Source organism: Podarcis tiliguerta, assembly GCF_965153285.1.
Source record: "Podarcis tiliguerta genome assembly, chromosome: 16".
Lineage (NCBI taxonomy): Eukaryota > Metazoa > Chordata > Lepidosauria > Squamata > Lacertidae > Podarcis > Podarcis tiliguerta.
Window position 1 is genome coordinate 24,349,340 of NC_139549.1, and position 22,451 is coordinate 24,371,790.

Here is a 22,451-nt window from a genome sequence, read left to right on the forward strand (position 1 = left end):
CTGAGCATGTTTTAAAGAAGGTTTTGCCTGTAAATGTGAGTAAAGTAAGTAAATGCATTAAAAATGAGTAGTTCTTGCAGTCCAGCAACATCTCTGGATGGATCATAGGTTCTCACGCCTGACTTAGGAATGCAGGAAGCTGTTTTTTGTTGAGTCAGAGTATTGGTCCATCTTACTCAATATTTTCTGCACTGATGGGCAGCAGCTCTTTGTTTCAGATACAAGTTTCTTCCAGCCCTACCTGGAAATTGAACCTGAGACCTTATGCATGCAAAACAGATGATCCACCACTGAACTGTGTTTCTTTTTAAGCAAGACTTCATGCTGCTTTGCTTTTTAATCATAGAGTTGGAAGGGACCCTGAGGATCATCTAGTCCAACACTCAGCAATGCAGGAATATGCAGCTGTTCCTTACGGGGATTGAACCTGTGACCTTGGCATTATCAGCACCATGCTCTAACCAGCTGAGCTATCCAACTATTTCCTTTTTTAAAAAAATTGTAACTGTAGGCTGACTGATCCTGGTATTCTAGGATAGAAGCCAAAGAACAACAGCTGAGTGATTCATTCATATTTATAGAAATCCTGTCCAAGAACACTACAACAATTCATTGTAATTTAAAGAAAAATAAATTTCATTTTAACAGTAATAGCTAACTGAAAACAGCAATTGCTTATAAGAGTATGTATGTTAGGGCTTTGGAAATATTTGACCAAATATCTTTTTCTACTCTTTTTCGACCTAGTTCAGTGCTTGAGGGAAAATTGGGGTAGTGCTGCATTGGTACCCAGTACCAACCATTTCATTTCTTTCTTTTTCTCGGTCTAAGAGGAAATTTTGTTTTGTTTTGTTACTTTTGCCTTTGTATTCTTTTTGAAGAAGTGAAACAAAAGTAAACAGAGGTTGGATGGCCGTCTGTTGGGGATTCTTTAGCTGTGATTCCGGCATTGCTGCATCCCTTGGTGTCCCTTCCAACCTGACAGTTTTATGATCCATGATTTGGACAAAGAATTGCTGAAGGACCTAGACTTGGAAGTTTCATGAAGCTGCCATGCATATATATTCATGTCAGAGCTACCATCCTATTCCATTAACTTCATATTCATTGAAATTAGTCCTTTTGAGCAGCGTATTGAGTAGGTGGAATTAAGTTGTCAGTTCTGGAAAACAACCTTGTTAAGTGTTACCAAAACAGTGGACTCTCTTGTTAGCTTAAGCATAGAAATTAAACACAAGCGGACTGAATTTCAAGAATGTGTGTGTGTTCTGTTCTGGGTGAAGAGCAGCTTTTTCAGCCGGAGGGCCACATTCCCTCATGGGGAACATTCCAGGGGCCACATGCAAATGATGGACAGAGTCGGGAGCTGACGTGGGTTTGGCAATGGATGTGACACCTTTGTACAGTAGACTTTTTCCCAGCCACACACTCCTTAAGCACACACACTCGTATGCACATATCCCTCCTTCCACCATCCAGGCAAGAAGGAGGTGTTATCAAAGGCTATCCCCAAGGTGTGACCTAGTCAAATATGGGATTTTAGTTGTACTTCTGTAGAATGTACAATGGCTGGAGGCAGTAATGGTTCTGAATACCAGTTGCTGAAAACCAAGACAGGGTGGGGTGGGGTAATGCTCTTGTCTTCTGAGGGTTTCTCATAGACATTTGGCTGTGTCGCTGTGAGAACAGGATGCTGGGCTGGATGGACCACAGGCCTGATCCAGTGGGCTCCTCTTATGTTCTTAGAAACAATGTTAAATATTTTTATACTTTCTAAATGGCTTTACTATTTCAGACTTCATAGAATATTTTTTTTTTAAAAAAACACTTCTACATTTTGCATTTTGTTTTTACCTTGTACAGTCATACCTCGGGTTGAATACGCTTCGGGTTGAGCACATTCGAGTTGCGCTCCGCGGCAACCCGGAAGTAACAGAGCGTGTTACTTCCAGGTTTTGCCGCTTGCGCATGCGCAGATGCTCAAAATGACGTCACGCACATGCACAGAAGCGGCGAAAAGCGACGCGCGCAGAGGTGCCATCGCTAGTTACGTTTGCTTCTAGATATGAACGGGGCTCCAGAGTGGATCCCGTTCGTATCCAGAGGTACCACTGTAGTGGTAAAAATGGTTTATAAATTTGTGAAGTGGCCTGTGAAGTGGGGGCATGAACAAAGAATGGCTAGGGCCAGATGTAGAGAGCTTGAGGTTTCCCACCTTTGTACCGTATTCCACACAGCATTACGGTTGTCTGCTCAGTGGCGTTTGCTTACTTGATTCCTTATTTCTGCATTGCCAAAAACCAAGAGCAATAATCTGATTGATTTTGGCAGCTCTGCTGTTGTTTGGCAGCAAACTGCGCCTACACCGTGTCAAGTTCTATGTTCAGATGGGAGTTGTGGTCCTAAACATCTGGAGAGTGTGTGTGTGCGTTGATGGAGGAGGCTGTTCCGTATTCTCGTACTGTGGAAGCTTCATTCTAAAACGAGTGTGCAAGGAGGATGCTGTGCAATTAGAACAGTGTGTCAGTGAATAAAGTTCACTTTGTTCCTTGCATATACCGTAAGTTCTGTGCTGTGTGAGGATGGCAACAAGAGAACGGGCTCTTTCTCCCTGATTGTGGAATGTTCTCCCAAAAGAGGCTCACTTGGCACCATCATTTTATGTCTTTAGGCACCAGGGAAAAACATTCCTCTTTACCCAATCCTATAGCTATTAAATAATCTATGGCCTGTAAAAGTGTGGAGGAGAGGACTGTTATTATGATGACCATTTTATTTTTAGGCTGTAGGCTGTCTGTCAGTATGCTTTTTATTATGTTGTATTGTCATTGATGTTCTGTAATGTGTTTTTAATGTTGTACACCGCCCTGGAATCTTTGATAAAGGGTGGTATATAAATTGAATAAATGCAGAATATCCCAGCTTCAGTCCCTGGCTTCTCCCGGTAAGGCGGGGAGAGAATCTTCTCTGAATCCCTGGAGAGCCATTGCCAGCCTGTTAGACAAGTGGACCCTGTGCTCTGACTTCTTAAACCTCTCAACCTGCACCACTGCTTTGCGGCTTTGTGGCTGCTTCTGAGGAGGGATTTGAAGGAAAAGAGAGGCGATATCTGGAAGCGGAGGCTAAGGAAGCAACCAGGGCTGCAGCAACTGAACTTGTGCATGGTCAAATTTAGGATGAGGCTGCTGAGGCATTGCTGTGGGAAAGATGATTTGGGCAATGGAATGCTTACATCTGTGGGCATGGAGTCACTCATGACAAATGTGGCAACTGGTTCCTCTTACCAGAACCCTCTTCTGATGCTGCTGTCAGGGAAGCATTATAAGGCATAGGTGGAGCTGGATGTTTCTGTACTATCTCCAGGATCACAGAGTACATTTTTATGGGCTGCTGGCAGCACACCAACCCTTAAAATCATCCATGCATGCTAAGTGATGAGTGTTCATTGCCACATTTTGCTTAAAAAGAAAGAAAGAAAAGTCATAGAGCAACATGCCCTTTTCTTAGTTGTTCCTTATTTATGCAAGTTTTGAAGTTGCCCTGGTGCTCAGAGTTTCTGCTTGGAAATGCTTTATCAACATTTATTCTTGTTATGAACATTTATTCTTGTTCAGAGTATAGTTTGAACGACACATAGGAGCACCATCTTGCTGAATCTAAGTAGGTCCAGGTGTAGTCAGTGCTTGGATGGATGATTGCCTGAAAACCACATGTAGGCCTCTGTGGATTCCATGATGGGAGAAAGACGGATTATAAATGTTAGCGAGTAAATGAATACTTTTCAGGTGAATGGTGCAATATAAATACTTTTTTATGAACAAACCAGAAAGTAAATGGATGAAATTCATTCCACTTACATTCTTCAAATTGGCCTGCAGCCATATGGTTAACGGTAGATAGTGGGAATTGCAGCCTCAAACAGCGGCAGGGCACCTGGTTGGTCAAGACTACCTTAAACATTGTCCCTAATTTCCGCTGCTTTTTGGAGACATTGGAAGGGGCAACATTTAGGGCAGCTTCCCACAATTGGGTTCTCTTTCTGAGCTCTGCTGTACAGTACAGTACAGCAGTCCTTTGTATAGGAAACTTAATTTCATATTTGACAGTCATGATCTGTCAGTTTCCATTTAATAAACCAAGTACTTGAGATGAGAAGCTTAAGCTCATGCACTATTGGATAACTTATTTCAAATACATTAACCTGAATGTCAGGGAACTGCCATCAGCTCAGAGGCGAGAGATGGAAGGGCAGTTGTGTTATAGGGAGCCTCCAAAAATCTTGCAAAGCAGTTCCTCTTCTGGTGAGGAGGAAAGCTCCACCTCCAGTGGAGAAGAGGTTCAGGGACCAGGGGATGCTAGGGAGAGCCTCAACACCGAGCCTGAGCAAACCGGAGAGGCGGGAAGTACGCCCTTGCCAGCGCCCATTCCAGCGGCCATTCTGCGCAGTAGGCTTCGGCGCAGGGAGGGGCAGAAAAGGCTGGGGGTGACGTGACTTTTATGCTGGGGGAGGTACAAAGACCGACCACTCCCAGATTCTGCTAGCGATTCAGCCAGACATGAACTTATGACGCTCTTCACTGTAAGTAGTTTGCACCAAGAATAAAGTCTGGAAAAGACAGGTTGGAGTCTTGCCTGTTTACTCTTGAGCAACCACACCAGCACCTGACACTGAAGATGGGTTAAGAGAATTCTTTAGGATGAATATGCTACTGCCTGCATTTTGTTTGCAAGCAACATTTATTTGTCATTTATAGCTCTGTCCCAGAATGGGACTTTTGTCCCTGCTGCAAAAGTGGTGACAATTTTTATAATGGAAGGTTTCTGCAGGTGGGTTGCACAATGGAAAAGGTGCAGGGAAGGGGTGTATTTCTCAGAAGCAATCTAAAAGTAGCCAGTGCATTGATTGTTTTTTGTGGACTGCATGTAGAAGAGGCTAGTTGCCCCCCCCCATTTCCCCCAAGAATGTTTTGTTCTCAAGTCTCCTGTTCTGCCCATTTTTATGACTTTGTTTTGTGACTGGGTAGGTGGAATTTCCCTACCATAACGTTCTACACACATGTAGAGCTCAGGCATACAGTGGCTATGAATAAAAGGCCACACTTAAGGGCAACTCTGCACTCATTTGAATGAACAGGAAATTCCTGTGTTCATTGAGATTATGAGGACAAAGGAGCTATGAGGGAGAAATTGATTATGTCTTGTTGGAGCACTCCTGGGTGCTAGGGCCCCTGTTCATGTCCTGGATTTAACGTTCTCACTAGATGGGTTTCCCTTGAAATGTTTTGGAAACTACAATTGGTCCAGAATGGGGCATCCCAGTGCTTGGTGTGAACAAACTGTAGTGTGCTTATTAGTCTGTTGTTAAGGCAGCTTTCACTGCATCTGCTTGAAAGTGAAGCAGTCTACATACATATTCCTGTATATTTATATGTCTAGGTCCAACAAGGACTGATGAAATAGAACAATGGAATATGAGGAGAATGTTCAAATGACAGCAGATATTGGGCACAGAACAGGTTAAGAATGCATCAAGAAAATGTGAAGCTTCGATAGTTTCTCTTCTTTATGTTCCTCTACCAAAATATATACTGGATAATAATGGATAATAAATGGAAGAGCTCATGTAGGGTGGGAAATGCAGACCCACTTCAAACCATGATTTCTTGCCCTGGTTTGCAAGGGAACAGTAGGGCTATATTCAGTTCTCTGCCCATTAGTGCAAGGGACAGGTGAGTTTTAATGTTGTGGAGCAAAGTACCGTAGTTTTCGCTCCATAGGACACACCTTGTTTTAGAGGGGGAGAACAAGAAAAAAAAAAATCTCCCCCTCTCTGCGCAGCGCCCCTTCAGCGAAGCGGCAGGAGAAACGGAGCCCCTTCCATTTCTCTTCCCGCTTAGCTGAAGGGGCGCTGCGCCTTAGCTGAAGGGGCACCTACCCCTCAGCGAAAGGAACCCGAAGCCTCCGGAGCGCAGCGGGAGCTCCCGCCGCACTCTGGAGGCTTTAGGCGGTTATCCTTGAAGCCTGGAGAGCGAGAGGGGTCGGTGCGCACAAGATTGTGCAATCTATAGTGATGGTGGAATTTCTCTGAAAAAGGGAGAGGAGGGAAGTGAATTTATAGAGCTGTTTCAGATTAGCCCTGTATTGGCCTATGGTATTCTTGAAACACTTTCTGCAGTAGATGCTGAAGTGGCTCTTGGACAGTGTGAACTCTATAAGGGTGAAGTCACGTCCAGTGGTGTTAAAACTTTTAATAAATCTGCTGCTTTTCAGATGTTTTGGATTACATCACTCACCGTCCCTAAGTAGGACTCATAGCATTTGTAGTCTAAAACATCTGGTGGACACCAGGTTGGAAAAGGCTGCAATAGACTCTAGATCTGCCTTTGGCAAAACTACAGGAATCAGCTGTATTTTTCTCAGAAATTAATAAATCCAGTAAACTCTGTTAAATCCAGTAAACTCTGCAAATTTGTTTTATGGATATTCTGCTTTATATGGAAAAAGTGTCTTGAACACTTTTTGGATAGAGTGTCTTAAGCAGCGATGAGATTAATATGATGCTGTAAGTATGTCTACAAGCTAGCAACCTTTTCATAACTGCAAGATGTTTGGTGTGCATTTTATTTTCATAAGCATGTATAAGAAAAGCAGCCTTGTCTGACTGCTGCAGCAACGAAGAGTCTCGTGGCAACTTATAAATATCAACCAACTTACTGTGGCTTGAGCTTTTGTAAGGATACTTGAAGAGGATAGTGAATAAGTTGTTGTTTAAGGTAATGCGTTTTTTGCATCTCTGCTATAAAGTGTCCACTTTGCAATTTAAGCAAACTGAGTATGATTTTGTTTTATTTTTGTTTTGCATTGTTCTCATTTTGCAAGTTGTGGGAGAGGCAGAGGCACCAGAGTTTACACAGAACGATTGAAAAAACGTAATTTGGCTTTCTGGGATATTTAGTTAAGCCTTTTAAGTTAGTTCAACCTTCTTTGTTGATTTTTGATTACCGTAATCTTGCTGTAAATTTTGCAGAACTTAGGCGAGGTCTTGGTGTGATTACTATAATATTTGTTCTTTAAGACAAAGCCCCATACAAATTAATAATTCTGTTAGAGGAATGGAAACGCAAATGTAAAATGAAAAACTCACTGTGTTACTTTTACAGCACTGTCAACCAGAAGCCGATTGTGCAAATATAAATACATGCCTATTTCTCTCTCAGCTGAGTTGCTGGATCAGCAAGTTATAAAAATACAATTGCTACATGTGGTGGTGAAGACCAGCAGGATTGTCAGAGACAATTTGGAGCCCCATCAGCCACACAGGGGAAAAGGGCAGAATGGCATAGTAATCAGTTTTTTTATATACTGCATTTGTGGTCAAAGCAGTTCGCAGGTGGGGAAAAGAAGTCTTCAGCAATTGAGACTGGTAGTTCCCCAATTATGGAATGAGTCCCTAGCAAAGTGCCTCTGTCTTCATCACTAGGAGAACATTTCTAGACATTTGCTGACTGACGGATACTGTCCCTGGCAAACCCCCAGATTCCTTGATGGAAAGATGTGGGTTTTTCCACCTGAAACTTACTTTGGAATGTTTCTAACTGCAGTTGCCTTTAGATGAGTGTAATTGGTTTTAGAATGTGTTAACGGTTTCAGAATGTTTTTGTTCTGTTAAAAAATGGTGGATCTTGCTTGCTGCCCTGGGCTGTTTTGGCAGGAAATAAATCCAGTAACTAGGAATAAAAGTGCAGAATGTTCCTCTGTCTGCTTTATGCTGCAAGAATCTTCTGTGAATGTAAAATCCACAAAGTGTAGGATATGGGTAGTCATTGTGGAACCCTCCAGTTGTTGTTGGACTTCCAGCTCCCATTAGCCCCAGTCAGCATGGCCAATAGTCAGGGATGATGGGAGTCAGAGTCCAGCAACATTGGGAGGGCACCATGTTGCCTGACCCTGAGCTATGATGTGCCCTTGATTTTTTTATGCGTTGTTCCACTAACGCAGCAGTTCTCCACCTGTGGGTCCCCAGATGTTGTTGGACTACAACTCCCATAATCCCTAGCTAGCAAGGCCAGAGCTCAGGGATGCTGGGAGTTGTAGTCCAACAACATCTGGGGACCCATAGGTGGAGAACCACTGCACTAACAGCATTCAAACAATGAATTTAGGAATTACATCTGTCATAACAATCATAGTACAACATCTGGCTTTGGCTGGCCGGCTAAACCAGGCGAGGGTAGCTGATGGGTCTCAAACCCTCAGTGAATTGGGGACTTCCACAGCATGCAAAGACATGTTCTGGCTGATGGAGCAGGCAAGACCAAGAGTGGGTCCAATGGTAATGGGTCCAAATGGTTTCTGCACAGGGAAGTGAGGGGCCGGTGTGGCTCGTCCATCAGGGAAAGGTAGCCCCTCTCAGAGAAGGAAAACTCTGACCTTAAATCACCGCTGCCTCGTGGGATATCTTTAGGAGGAGAAAAGACCAAGGAGTAAACCCTACACAAATCCAGAATGGCATCCTTAAGACGGTTGGGTGACGCCCTATATGCCTCTTTCTGGCAACTCCTGTAGCCAAGCTGGTACCAAACGTATTTCTTTCCTTTGGACCACATCAGTGAGGTCAAAAGGAGGGACCTCCATACACACTGCCCAGGCTTGCGCCCCAAGGAAATCACGTCTCTGCTGCTAACGCAGTGGTTTGACGCCCCCCCCCCCAGGAACACTCCATTGTCTCTCGAGACAAATGGGTGCCAACAACTTTAAAATGCATATGAAGTAATATATACTTAGTTTTAAAAGCACTGGCCTTACAAAATTGCATTCCGGGAATAATTGTTTCAGGGTTAGGAATAGTTCAACCCCACCTCAAAGATACTTGGGCATGTAGGTGGGCCAGCTCAGGCTGCCCTTTTTTATAATAAGCACAGCAGGCCTTTGTTTTTGTAACCCCCAGCCTGAACCAGTTGCCACCAGCTCATGCATTCTTTTTATTTGGTTTGATTCAACATAATGCTTGTCTTGTCTTGTATTTCCCCCTTCTGAACTCTACCGCTTACTGTAATAACAATAACAACAATAATAACAATAACAATAATAACATTTTTATTAAGCAAAGAACCAAGTTGTATTTGAATATCTATGTTCACATATACAGTGGTACCTCTAGATACGAATGGGATCTGTTCCGGAGCCCCGTTTGCATCCAGAAGTAAATGTAAGTAGCGATGGCATGTCTGCGCACGTGCGCGTTGCTTTTTGCCGCTTCTGCGCATGCGCGTGACGTCATTTTGAGCGTCTGCGCAAGCGCAAGCGGTGAAACCCAAAAGTAACATGCTCCGTTACTTCCGGGTTGCCGAGGAGTGCAACTCGAACGCGCTCAACTCGAAGCGTATTCAACCCGAGGTATGACTGTACAGTAATTGTCAGGGAACTGCCATCGGAAGGACAGGAGGTGCAAGGGCTCTCTGAGGTGGAGAGAGACGCAGCAGCGGAGGAGGGAACCAGTAGGGGGAGAGCAGGAACTTCAAGGGAAGGGGAGTCGGAGGAATGGCTCAGAGACGCTTCCAGCGAAAACAGCGGGGAGGTCTCAGGACCTCCTATAGGGACACCCATTCCTCGCCGGAAACTGTCACGCCGAGAGTCCAGAAGACGTGTTTCCGTTAAGGAGCTTTTATGTTGGAAACGATTCCGAAAGCAACCACTTTCGGATTCTGCTAGCGATTGACGCAGCCATGCTGGAAGGGCTCCGTCACAGGCAGAGGTTTGAGAACTTGATCAAACTCTGAGGGACTTGCAGTTTACGCACAAGCAGCTCTTCATCCCATCACAGCAATCCGAAAGTCACCGAAAGCTAGCTTGTGACAGGGAGAGGCATCATGAGCGAACCAGCCGGAACCGGAGGAGCAGGAGCAGCTGGAGGAGGTCCAAGCCTGGAGGAAAGGTACAGCGCGTTGGAGATCCAGTTTGCCTTGCAAACGGCGAGGCTGGAGGAGAGGAGGGCTCAGGATGCAGAAAAGGGGAAGGCGAAAACCACCCCGCTCACCAGAAAGATGCCAGGATTGGTGCAGAAATTCGGGGGGGACCCCAGAAACTATCATGCCTTTAGAACAGAGATGCAATACGCTCTCAACCTGCAGTTTGATGACTTCCCCGACGAGGAATCGCGGGTGGCTTTTGTAATTAGCCATCTCGAATCAGGGGCGAAGGACTGGGTTAGACCCCTGATGGCAGCGAATAATGAGATCCTAAAGGACACGATGAAGTTTTTTCGTGCCATGGACCTGATGTTTTCCAGCGACATTGAGCAGGGGGTGGTGCGAAGACAGTTAATGGCTTGCAAACAGGGGAGCCGGTCTGTCCGTGAGTACTGGACTGAGTTTACTATGTTGATTCATAGATTGGGGTGGGACCTATCGGCGGAACCCATTCAGATGCTTTTCGAAGAGGGGCTCTCTTCGTCCCTTAAAGATGAACTTTCCCGGGCCCCCAGGGCGGAGTCTATGGACCAGCTGACTAAATCCGCGCTGGCCATAGGAGCGCGCCAGGAAGCGAGGGCTTTGGAAAGGCGGGAAGGGAAAGGAGAACGTTGGAGGGAGCTCCACATTCCAGACATTCCAGAGCCGCCTTTCCCGCCGGCAGAGCCGATGGAAGTTGGAACAGCGCGGGCGCGCGCAGTTTCAAACCTCAGTGAAGGGCGGAAGAAGGAGGGAAAGAGCGCCAAGAAATGTTATCTCTGCCAACAGCCAGGACACTTTGCCAGAGTCTGTCCACAAAGAAAGGAATGGCAAGGGATGGCAGGAGCTGTTGGGGGAGAAGAGGAGGAAAGCAAGGAGCAAGTAAAAGCCAACGCCTGGCTGCCACCGTCGGGGCACAGCAGCCAGGCCAAAAAGCAGTGAAAGTGCCCACGCCAGAACCTCCCAGACCTGCTTTAGTGATAGAGGTGTTGCTAGAGCTGCCAAACGGACACCCACTACAGATCAAGGCGCTTTTGGATTCAGGCAGCTCCTGTAATTTCATGAGTAAGGAGTTTGCAGCTGAGCACCAGATACAGACCATCCCCTTAAGTAACCCCCTGCAGGTGACCACGATTGACGGCAGAGAGCTGTTGGGAGGAGAAGTGAACCAACAGACAGTCCCCATGATAATGAGGGTGGCAAAGCACACCGAAAGGATAGCGTTTAATGTGGCCACCTTGGGAGGAGCTCCCATCATTTTGGGGATGAGCTGGCTGGCACTACACGATCCTCTAGTGGGCTGGCATCAGAGGGTGGTCTCCTTTGGGTCAGCGCATTGCCTAGAACACTGCAAGCAGGGGAAGGTTCCAGGAGGAGCCAGACTCACCCTAGCCGGGATGGAGGTAATGAATAAAGGGAAGGTGCCTCCGCAATACGCAGATCTGAGCAACGTATTTAGCGAAAGGGAAGCGGACAAACTGCCGCCGCATAGACCCTTTGACTGTCAAATCAACTTACTCCCTGGGGCTCAACTCCCAGTAGGCAAGCTGTACGCCATGTCAGACAGGGAGATGCAGGAGTTGAGGGAGTTCATTGACAAAAACCTGAAGCGAGGTTTCATCAGAGAGTCCCGAGCGGTGGGGGGCAGTCCAGTGTTTTTTGTGGACAAAAAGAACACAGATAAACCGAGACTTGTAGTAGACTTCAGGGCCCTAAATGCCGTGTCGGAACCCCTGGCTTTTCCTATGCCCCGAATTGATGACATTCTGACCAGGGTGAGGAAGGGGAAGATTTTTACAAAACTGGACCTGCGGGGGGCGTACAATCTGATACGCATAAGGAAGGGGGATGAATGGAAGACCACCATGTTCACCCCTTTGGGAGCATTTGAATACCTCGTCATGCCCTTCGGTCTCCAAGCAGGCTCAGCATGTTTTCAAAGTTTTATGAACCACGTCTTGGGACCTTTGCTCTACAAGAATTGTGTGGCCTTTTTAGATGACGTGTTGGTGTATTCGGAAGATGAAGAGCAGCATGTGAGGGACGTGCGAGAAGTGTTGGGCCGGCTACAAGCCAATCAGCTGTGGGTGAAACTGGAGAAGTGCCAGTTTCATACCAAGGAGGTGGAATTCCTGGGGTACCGCTTGTCAGACAAAGGATTGGCCATGGATCCAGGCAAGGTCCAAGCGGTACTGGAATGGAAGACACCGAAGACCAAGAAGGATGTGCAAAGATTCCTGGGGTTTGAGAACTTTTATCGGAAGTTCATCAAGAACTTTGCACACTTGACGGCGCCCATCACCGACTGCCTCAGTAGCAAGAAGAAATTTGTTTGGACGGCGGAGGCGGAGCGAGCATTTGAAGAACTGAAAAGGGCTTTCGCCTCGGAAGAACAACTTCTGCATGTGGACTTACGGAAACCCATGAGAGTGGAGACAGACGCGTCTGACCGGGCGGTAGGGGCGGTACTTCTTCAACCGGGAAGGAATACGTCGGAGTGGAGACCGTGCGCCTTCTTCTCGAGGAAGCTGAATAAGTCCGAGCGGAACTACACGGTGTATGACAGGGAGCTACTCGCCATTCACGAAGCGTTCCGGAGGTGGAGACATTTGTTAATTGGGGCACAACACAAGGTGCAAGTGTGCACCGACCACAAGAATTTGGAGTATTGGAGAACGGCTTGAGTACTCAACCAACGACAAGTGAGATGGGCACAGGAATTCTCCAAATTCCACTTTGAAATTTGTTATGTGCCAGGCCCAGAAAACGTCAGGGCGGACGCTCTCTCACGCAAACCAGAGTATTTGGAGGGGGAGGGGGCAATCGAAGAAAGACATGTCATCCCTGAGGACCGGTGGGTGTGTGGGGCGGCGCTGGTGGGGCGACGAGAACTGGTAGAGGAAACGGAAAATGATGAGTATGCCCAGGATAAGCTCAGAGGTCTCAGGGGAGAGGGTGAGAGTCCCGAAGGTTTTGAGGAAAGAAATGGGGCATTGTATTACAAAGGGGCACTGTATATACCAGGAGGTGAATTGAGGGGAAGAGTACTCAAGCAGTTGCACGATAGCCCCACAGCGGGACATTTTGGACAACACAAGACCATGTGGATGGTTACCAGGGAATTTTGGTGGCCCAAGGTGAGGGAAGATGTAAAGGAGTATGTAAGACGGTGTGACCAATGTCAGAGAGCCAAGGGGGAAAGAAGGGCGCCGGCAGGGTTATTAGAACCTTTACCCACACCAGAACGGCCTTGGGAAGCGGTATCAATAGATTTTATGACGGATCTGCCAAAATCCAAGGGGAAAACAGCCATCATGGTAGTAGTAGACCTGTTAACCAAGATGTGCCACTTTGTAGCATGCTCACATGCAGTCACAGCGGAAGAAACAGCTAAGTTGTTTGTAGAACACATCTTTAGGCTGCACGGCGCCCCCTTGAGGGTGATCTCAGACCACGGCAAACAATTTACTTCCAGGTTCTGGAGGAAGCTCATGAGCTTACTGCACGTGGAAGTCAATTTTTCGACTGCCCGGCACCCTGAAACCAACGGGCAGGCGGAAAGAGCAAATGGCATCCTCCAACAATATCTGAGGTGTTATGTCAATGACAGAGAGAACGATTGGGTCGAAAAGTTGGCGCTGGCAGAATTTGCCTACAACAATGCGGAGAATGTGTCCACAGGGATGAGCCCCTTTTTGGCTAATTACGGGTGTCACCCCAGGGCTTTTCCAGGGGAGGGAGGCGAGAGATGGAGTGTCCCAGCGGCCGAACATTTTGTAGAGGAGATGGAAGCGATCCATTGTCAGCTCCAGCTCAACTTAGAAAGGGCCAAGGCTCAATATAAGAAGCAGGCAGACAAAAACAGAAGGGAAGGTGAAACCATAAGGGTGGGGGATCAGGTGTGGCTGTCAACCCAAGGGTTACCGTTCAAAGGGGGTTGTAAAAAATTAAGACCCAAGAGATTGGGACCCTTTGAGGTCATTCAGCAGGTCAACCCAGTGGCTTTCAAACTCCGGTTACCCAGCCACATGAAATTGCACCCAGTGTTCCACAGGTCGTTACTGTCACCGTACAGGGGGGGACGTGAAGGGGAGCACACCAGGGGACCACCCTTGGAAGAAAGGGAAAGAAGCAACCATGTAGCGGAAATCCTCGATTCTAGGTGGAAGGGAAATCAGGTGGAGTATTTGGTGGCGTGGGAAGGGGAACCGGAGTCAGAAAACACCTGGGTGACTGCAGGGGAGGTCAATGACGAGGTTTTAACAGAAACGTTCCACCAAAGATTCCCGAGGAAACCACAGCCGGTAGCAAGGTTTAGGAGGGAGTATTTCGGCACCACCGACGAGGAAGAGGAACTGGAAGGATTCGCGGAGTCGGAGTTGGAAGAGGGAATGGACTCCGATGACGAGGAGTATCGAGAGACCAGGAACAGCAACAAGTGGAGGAAGGTGTTCGAAACCTCGGACGATGAGGAAGGTTCTTTCAGGGGTTTTACCTCCTCACAACCCGTAGGGAAGGAGACGGGAGGGGGTGAAGGGGGCCCTGGAGGGGAGGTGGATGTCAGGGAACTGCCATCGGAAGGACAGGAGGTGCAAGGGCTCTCTGAGGTGGAGAGAGACGCAGCAGCGGAGGAGGGAACCAGTAGGGGGAGAGCAGGAACTTCAAGGGAAGGGGAGTCGGAGGAATGGCTCAGAGACGCTTCCAGCGAAAACAGCGGGGAGGTCTCAGGACCTCCTATAGGGACACCCATTCCTCGCCGGAAACTGTCACGCCGAGAGTCCAGAAGACGTGTTTCCGTTAAGGAGCTTTTATGTTGGAAACGATTCCGAAAGCAACCACTTTCGGATTCTGCTAGCGATTGACGCAGCCATGCTGGAAGGGCTCCGTCACAGGCAGAGGTTTGAGAACTTGATCAAACTCTGAGGGACTTGCAGTTTACGCACAAGCAGCTCTTCATCCCATCACAGTAATGATAAACCATATCCTAGGAAAACTATGGCTGACTATGAGTAAGCAGCATGCTACCTACCTGCATGCTGCTCAAATCCTGAAAAACTCTATTTGCTGAATTGGAAGGAAACAACAGCTGTGGGTGTTGCATTATGTGCAAACCAGCGCTCCTGGTTTGTTTACCCCCAGGCAGACCTTGACTTCTTGCTTGTGGTTTGTTTGGAGAGAAGTTCAAAGCAACTGTCCACACATAACTCCAAGGCAGCACTGTGATTTCCCCCCAGTGCAGCAAAGGAAGCAGCAGTGAAGGTGCAATTTGAGCAGCATGCAATTCAAAGTATTCTGCAAAACCCACATTGCTGTCTTGTATATAAATCTCCTTTTGTGCTCCTCGGTTCTTGTGGTAGGAGTTTAGTGAGCAGTGTTCGAAATTAGCCAAGCACATTTTGCACCTAGCTTTCGACCACTTGTGACCAAGTGAAGATGCCTGGGTGCCAGGATGGTGCCTGACATCTCCACCATATGGGGATCATTGGATCTGGATTGTTTCCACACATTAATATCCTACCCTATAGTATTCTATCAGTTGTATTTTACCTGTACAATCACAATGAATCTGTTGAACCAAGTTGCTTTTTCTGTGCAGCCTGAGCAAGTGCATTAAGAAAAAGAGGTTGGAATAGGCCAATATATATGGACTGTCCCTGGACCAAGTGACTTTTCTTCTTCAAGTTCTCAAAGCTCCTAACCTAGCTCAAGGTTGTCATCTGAACTAGCCAGGTGTTTAACTGAGAATTGATCACAGTTGGCCCATTCTTAAAAAAATAAGACTTAGAGTCGTCTTGCCCCCAAATGGCAACTAGGCATTCCGTTTTGGCAACCGTAACCTTGGTTTAAGGAGCCATTCCGTGTCTATCTTATATATCTGAGTTTCTAGCACTCGTAGTAAGGATGTTGTGATATCAGCTAAGCTTTCTGTTATATCTCCACTGTTGGAGGCAGTATGTCTCTGAATATCAGTTGTTGGGAATCACAAGTGGGGAGAGTGCTGTTGTGCTCAGACCCTGCTTGTGGGCTTCCCACATGTATCTGGGCGGCCACTGTAAAAACAGGATGTTGGACTAGATGAACCATTGGCCTGATCCAGGAGGGCTGTTCTTACAGTATTATGTTCTGATTCATAGGCAGTCTGGTGCTCAAAACTTGTTTGAGTAGCCACACGGCACAATTTGTTTTCGGAGGTTGTGCCTGCATTTTTCATTTCAGTCGGAGAGAGGGAAACTAGGACATGCATCGCCTGTTGATGTAAGTGTATCTGAGCACCTGGCTTCTCCTCCAAGGCTATTAATCATCCTACTCTGTGGCTCTGGAGACGAAAAGATGAGTTCCATGATGCAGCATTGCTTGGAGTCCTTGAGGCATCATGTGATGCGGCTTGATCAGAAACACAGCAAAGCACTCTGCCTTGGGTGCGTGGGAGTCTCAGAGAGGCAGCGCTTGGGCTCAAGGCCACTTCGGGTTGCATGTAAGAGAGGGACTGAGAGAATGAGGCCACACCGGAAGTTTCTGATTTGCCTAGGACCAATGGAAGAGGAATGACTTATATGTAGCATAGCTTCCAAGGATGGTATATGGTGGGTCAGATGCTTGCCGAGTGTCTTCAGAAACTGTATTATTAGGACAGTAACAGAATCACAAAATCTACTCTCTTCTGTAAGACTTGAGATTTCTAGAAGTCCTGAGATGTTTTGCTGGCTGTGGGCTGATGGGAGTTGTAGTCCAAAACATCTGGAGGGCAGTGTTTGCAAACTCCCATTGTTCTAGGCGCACTTTGCGACAGGGAATTTCATTAGCGTAAACAGTTTCTGAGTTCTGGGTGCAGTACTATGCCTAAGATTTCAGATGAAAACTGCAGAGTGGAAGGAAAGGAGGACCTTTTTCTGCCTCCCCACTTCCATCTACTCTCTGAAGACCGGTGAAGAGACCTTCTTAAGAATATTAAGGGGGTGGGCAGGGGAAGGACTAGACCGGGGTGGCCAATTCCCAAGAGGCTGCGATCTACTTTCTGAACTAAAATCTGGCAGTGATCTGCCCCCGTTTTTTGGGGGTTCAGCTCAAAGTTGTTGAGCTGTTGTTGTCCAATCTACCTGTTGGATGTGCCTGGACGTATGGGAAAAATAAACATCATATTTAAGCTGCAGTTCATTTGTTTACAGCTTTGTATTCTTGTTATAAAAAAGCATGCCTAGACTTCCCATTGCTGTGGTTATAACCTAGATTTATGGTGCCATTTAGCACCTAGCTTTCATATCTCAGTTTCTAACACTGCTGGAGGGTTCTAAATTGGAGAAGGCTTCTCTAAGGAATAGCAGCGTGGGGTGACGTGCACCTGCATCAACTCTAGGCTGGGTTTCAAGTGGCCTTCAAGCGATCAGTGTTAGAAATTAGCCAGGTGCCAGGCGCATTTTGCACCTGGCTGTCGACCACTTGCAGCCAAGTGAAGATGCCTGGGCACCAGGATGGCTGCTGACATCTCCACCATCTGGAGGTGTGTGCCTGCAGATCATTGGATCTTGACTGTTTGTGCACACTAATACCACATCCTGTAGAATTCTATCAGTTGTATTTTATCCGCACAATTGGAATGAATTTCAAGAAACAAAATGCTTTTTCTGTGCAGTGTGAGCTGGAGCAGTCACCATTAAAAAATAGAGGCGTGAGTAGGTCAGTACTGTATATATATATGGACTGTCCCTGGACCAAGTGTCTTTAATTCTTTAAGTTCTCAAAGTTCTTAAGTAATCTGTACTAGACACATGTATACATCTATACTAGACACATGTTGAACTGAGAATCAATCACAGTCAGTCCATCATTTGAAAAATAAGACTTTAGATCTATCCTACCACAAAATGGCAACAAGGCATTCTGCTTTGGCAACTATAATTTTGGTTTAAGGAGCCATTTAGTGCCTAGCTTTATACAGTATATCAGAGTTTCTAACACTGTTAGCAATATACATACTCTGCTCTTGAACTGTTTTGTACCAGGGAAACATTGTTGCACAATAGATTCTGCAATCTGTTGCTCAGCAAGTTTCCGCTACTGCAGCAGTCGTGCTGGATTTTTCGGCAGAATGTTAAAACTCACTCATCTGCTAGTACATGACCCTGGTCTCTAGGAAATTTAAAAACCCAAAGAAATGTTGACCCTTAAAACACACACACAGCATATAGCCAGCTTCCTTTTGGGTGGAGTTGCAAATCCTTTTTACATCCTTTAATGAATCAACTATATTGGCTTTAGAACAGCTTCGTAGACATCGGCAACAGATGAGATCACTTCCCCAAACTTGAGAATCAGAAAAATACAGTATGTATTTACATTGCTGTAAACATCGAAAAGGTATTCACGTTTAAAAATGAGGTGAATCTTGGGGGGAAAAGGCCCCATTGCTCTAGCCCAAACGCAACAAGCATGCATTGGTGACTAGACAGACAAGTCATTAAAGTTATCTGGTAATTATACCTCACTGTTGTGACCAGAAGATTTGTGTAAGTGGTTGAAGTCACCCATCTCATACAACAGTTACTCTTTGGGATGCCTTCTTTACAGGGTTTGAAATTAGCAGGGCGCTAGGTGCATTAGGGACGCGGGTGGCGCTGTGGGTTAAAGCCTCAGCGCCTAGGGCTTGCCGATCGAAAGGTTGGCGGTTCGAATCCCCGCGGTGGGGTGCGCTCCCGCTGTTTGGTCCCAGCGCCTGCCAACCTAGCAGTTCGAAAGCACTCCCGGGTGCAAGTAGATAAATAGGGACCGCTTACTAGCGGGAAGGTAAACGGCGTTTCCGTGTGCGGCTCTGGCTCGCCAGAGCAGCGATGTCACGCTGGCCACGTGACCCGGAAGTGTCTTCGGACAGTGCTGGCCCCCGGCCTCTTGAGTGAGATGGGCGCACAACCCTAGAGTCTGGCAAGACTGGCCCATACGGGCAGGGGTACCTTTACCTTTACCTTTAGGTGCATTTTGTGCCTAAAGATTCTCCATTTGAGAGCACCTCAAAAAGTCTGGGTGCCATGTTTTGCGCCTGGCTGACACTCAATGATTACTGAAATGTGAGAGCTGGACCATAAAGAAGGCTGATCGCCGAAGAATTGACGCTTTTGAATTATGGTGCTGGAGGAGACTCTTGAGAGTCCCATAGACTGCAAGAAGATCAAACCTCTCCATTCTGAAGGAAATCAGCCCTGAGTGCTCACTGGAAGGACAGATCGTGAAGTTGAGGCTCCAATACTTTGGCCACCTCATGAGAAGAGAAGACTCCCTGGAAAAGACCCTGATGTTGGGAAAGATGGAGGGCACAAGGAGAAGGGGACGACAGAGGATGAGATGGTTAGACAGTGTTCTCGAAGCTACAAACATGAATCTGACCAAACTGCGGGAGGCAGTGGAAGACAGAAGTGCCTGGCGTGCTCTGGTCCATGGGGTCACGAAGAGTCGGACACGACTGAACGACTAAACAACAACAACATGTGCTTTGAAGCCTCGAAATATATGCTAAAGATAGACAATATGTTAAGGAGTTTAACAATAAAGAGCGAGAGTGTTTTGAAAATTGAAGTATGGTACCAATATTTTTTATTGTAAACACCAAATTAAACATGTATTAACAATTTCTGTTAAAAGTGTGATATTCACAATGTGTCACTTATGTGAATTGCATATTAGTTTATGCTGATCAAAATAATAAAGAAAAAGTGTTGCTGACCCCCCCCCCCCAAATGATGACTAGACATTCTGTTTTGGCACCCACAATCCAAGTCCCAGAAGCCATTTGGCTCCTAGCTTTTCTATCCCAGTTTCTAACAATGCTTACTGATTTCATTATTAGTGTCAAGATCACCCTGAACCTTTTGGAGACAGTATGTCCTCAGGACTAAATGAGTCTTGGAATCGTGTGCTACCACTCAGTGATTCAGTGGGCAATTCTGTCCCTTTTAATTTTTCTACTTCTTTTGACTTTGTGTCCTCTTTGATGTACTGTAGCATGTGCTTTTATGCTCAAGAGATAAGTGTCCCACTGGTTTTCTCAATCCTAATAGGCTTCCATTATCCTAGCAGTGCACACTTCCAGACCAATTCCATTTTGCAGGTGGGATTAAACTGTAGTCCAGCAAATTCAGGTTGCACAGCATGGATTTGGTGCTCTTGTGGAACAAACATGTTTCCGAAAATAAGAAGCCAAAACAAAAAATCAATATGGTATAACTTCTCTGCAAAATAAAATTGGAATGTCTGCTCAGTTAGGGTTGGGAAGTGACCTTAATTAATCTTTACAACCAAGCATGCTCACTTAGACTCCTATAAGGTTTCAGCTTATATTTGAGGTGGCAATTAACAATGTATGGAGTTCCTCACACAATTTTTACTTAACCAAGTGCTAAACATTAGGTGTTTAAAACAGTGTTCCATGTGTATTTTGGAGAAGCATTCTTTTCTCAATTCCTTATTTAGGTGCCCTCTTGCTAATATCCTTCTGTTTATTAATACCAGCAAAAATGACCGAAGGTTGATGTTCTAGCATTATCTTTGTGTGTGTGTGTGTGTGTGTGTGCGTGCGCCTACATAGTAATCCAGGACTGTGTCTCCCCTATTCCCTCCGTGCATGCTTCTTAAGGATTATCTCATATTTGAGACTGGAAACTTGCCCATGTATTTTTGTTATTCAGTCGTTGAGATGCTAACACTGAATAGGAAAATCTGTTGAGATACTGGCTATTCACTGCTGAAGGGCACCTTTACGGCTCCGTGCATAGCAGTAGATGGGGAAGTGTCTGCTGAGAGCACTCTAGGAGGGTCTGCGTGCGAGTAGGGAAAATAGATTTCCGTGTTATCTTTAAAAGTGAGCATTAAAAAAAAACAAAACCTCCCTTTAAAAAATGACCCCTTTTTTGAGAGTAAAGGAGCTGGTCAACGTACTCTGGAACGCAGTCCAGCCGTTTTGGTTTGTTGAAGTTATCCTCTGGGAATGTGCATGTGTCTGGAAGTAATTCACGAATGACTGATTTCCAAGCAAAGTCTTGAGCAAGACACGTGCAGCTTGCTGAGCACTGCGATCCACGTTGGCAGCATTGTGAGCTGTGCTCATTCTGTTTGCTCCAAGTTACCCCCCCCCTTTGAAACACAAGTTATCTGGGTAACTTAAAGTAAAACGTTAGAAACTTCTTAAAACAACCAATACATTAAAATAAGCTAAAAAAACTGCAAGTTGCCGTTTAATTGAGATTAAACCGGCCAGCATGCTAAAACATTAAAAAGTCTGGTAAAATAAAGCAGGTTTTGCTTGATGCTGGAATATGCATTGGAGCAGGTGAGCTGCTTGGGGAGAGCGTTCTGGAACTGGGGGGCCGCTAGTTGGGAAGGCCTTACAGTGGTACCTCAGGTTACATACGCTTCAGGTTACATATGCTTCAGATTACAGACTCTGCTAACCCAGAAATAGTGCTTCAGGTTAAGAACTTTGCTTCAGGATGAGAACAGAAATTGTGCTCTGGCGGCGCGGCGGCACCTGGAGGCCCCATTAGCTAAAGTGGTGCTTCAGGTTAAGAACAGTTTCAGGTTAAGAACTGACCTCCAGAACGAATTAAGTACTTAACCCGAGGTACCACTGTATTTCCAGTAGCACCTGCACCACACCTGGGAGGACAGGGAAACCCAGAGAAAGACCTTTGAGGATCTCAAAGGATAGCAGAGGCACATAAGGAGATGGGTACTTTGGGCCCAATACACTAAGAGTTTGTAAGTCAGGCCCAGAACTTTGAACTGCTCAAAGCAGCTGATCCCAGTACAGTTGTACCTTGGTTCTAGAACAGAATGTGTTCTGGGAGTCCGTTCGACTCCGGGAACAGTTTGAAAACCAAGGAGTGGCTTCCGATTGGCTATAGGAGTGTCCTGCAGCCAATCAGAAGCTGTGCCGGACATTCGGCTTCCAAAAATCGTTTGAAAACCGGAACAATCACTTCTGGGTTTTGATCGTTTGGGAGCCGATTTGTTCGGGAGCCAAGGCGTTTGAGATCCAAGGTATGACTGTAGCAGCCGTATTATGAAATAATTGCAGTTTTCTGCATATCTTCCTTGCAGGTTTAAATTTGCATATGGTTTCCATGAATATGGCTTCAGATGCCAAACGGAAGCTGGTGGGTTGGTTGGATTCGCTTAACCATCTGGATGGGCACCTTGGACTGTGCAACCTGCACTTAAATTTAGCAGCATCTTAGCTGTTGGGATTTTACATCTTCATTTTTGATAATTTTGCATTTGCTTCGGTTGCAGCAAAACTGTGATGCCTTTAGTGAAAATAACCACGAAGGCCTTAAGCAGCCCTACAGAGGCAGGAAATTTCACACGGCATGGCTTAGGCTCTGCTTAGCTGAGTTGGTAGACCAACTTCCTTCCATTCAGAAAGTCCCAAATTCAGTTCGGAATGGCATCTCCATGCAGGGATGGGAACCTACTGTCTTGAAACCCTGGAGAGTCGCTGCCAGTCAGGGTAGACAGTAC

General features: G+C 46.2%; 1 protein-coding gene across 3 annotated transcripts in view; it reads left to right on the plus strand.

Annotated features, from left to right (window-relative positions):
- OSBP2 (oxysterol binding protein 2) overlaps nucleotides 1–22,451 on the plus strand; it is a 155,018-nt gene that overhangs the window by 9,382 nt on the left and 123,185 nt on the right. Inside the window, exon 1 of one of the 3 annotated variants that reach the window (XM_083417645.1) lies at nucleotides 16,368–16,531. The exons of the other annotated variants lie outside the window; for them this stretch is intronic. The gene's annotated coding sequence lies outside the window, so the exon portion shown is untranslated. Of the gene's footprint in view, nucleotides 1–16,367; nucleotides 16,532–22,451 lie in introns of those variants that run through there. 3 annotated transcript variants of the gene reach the window in all.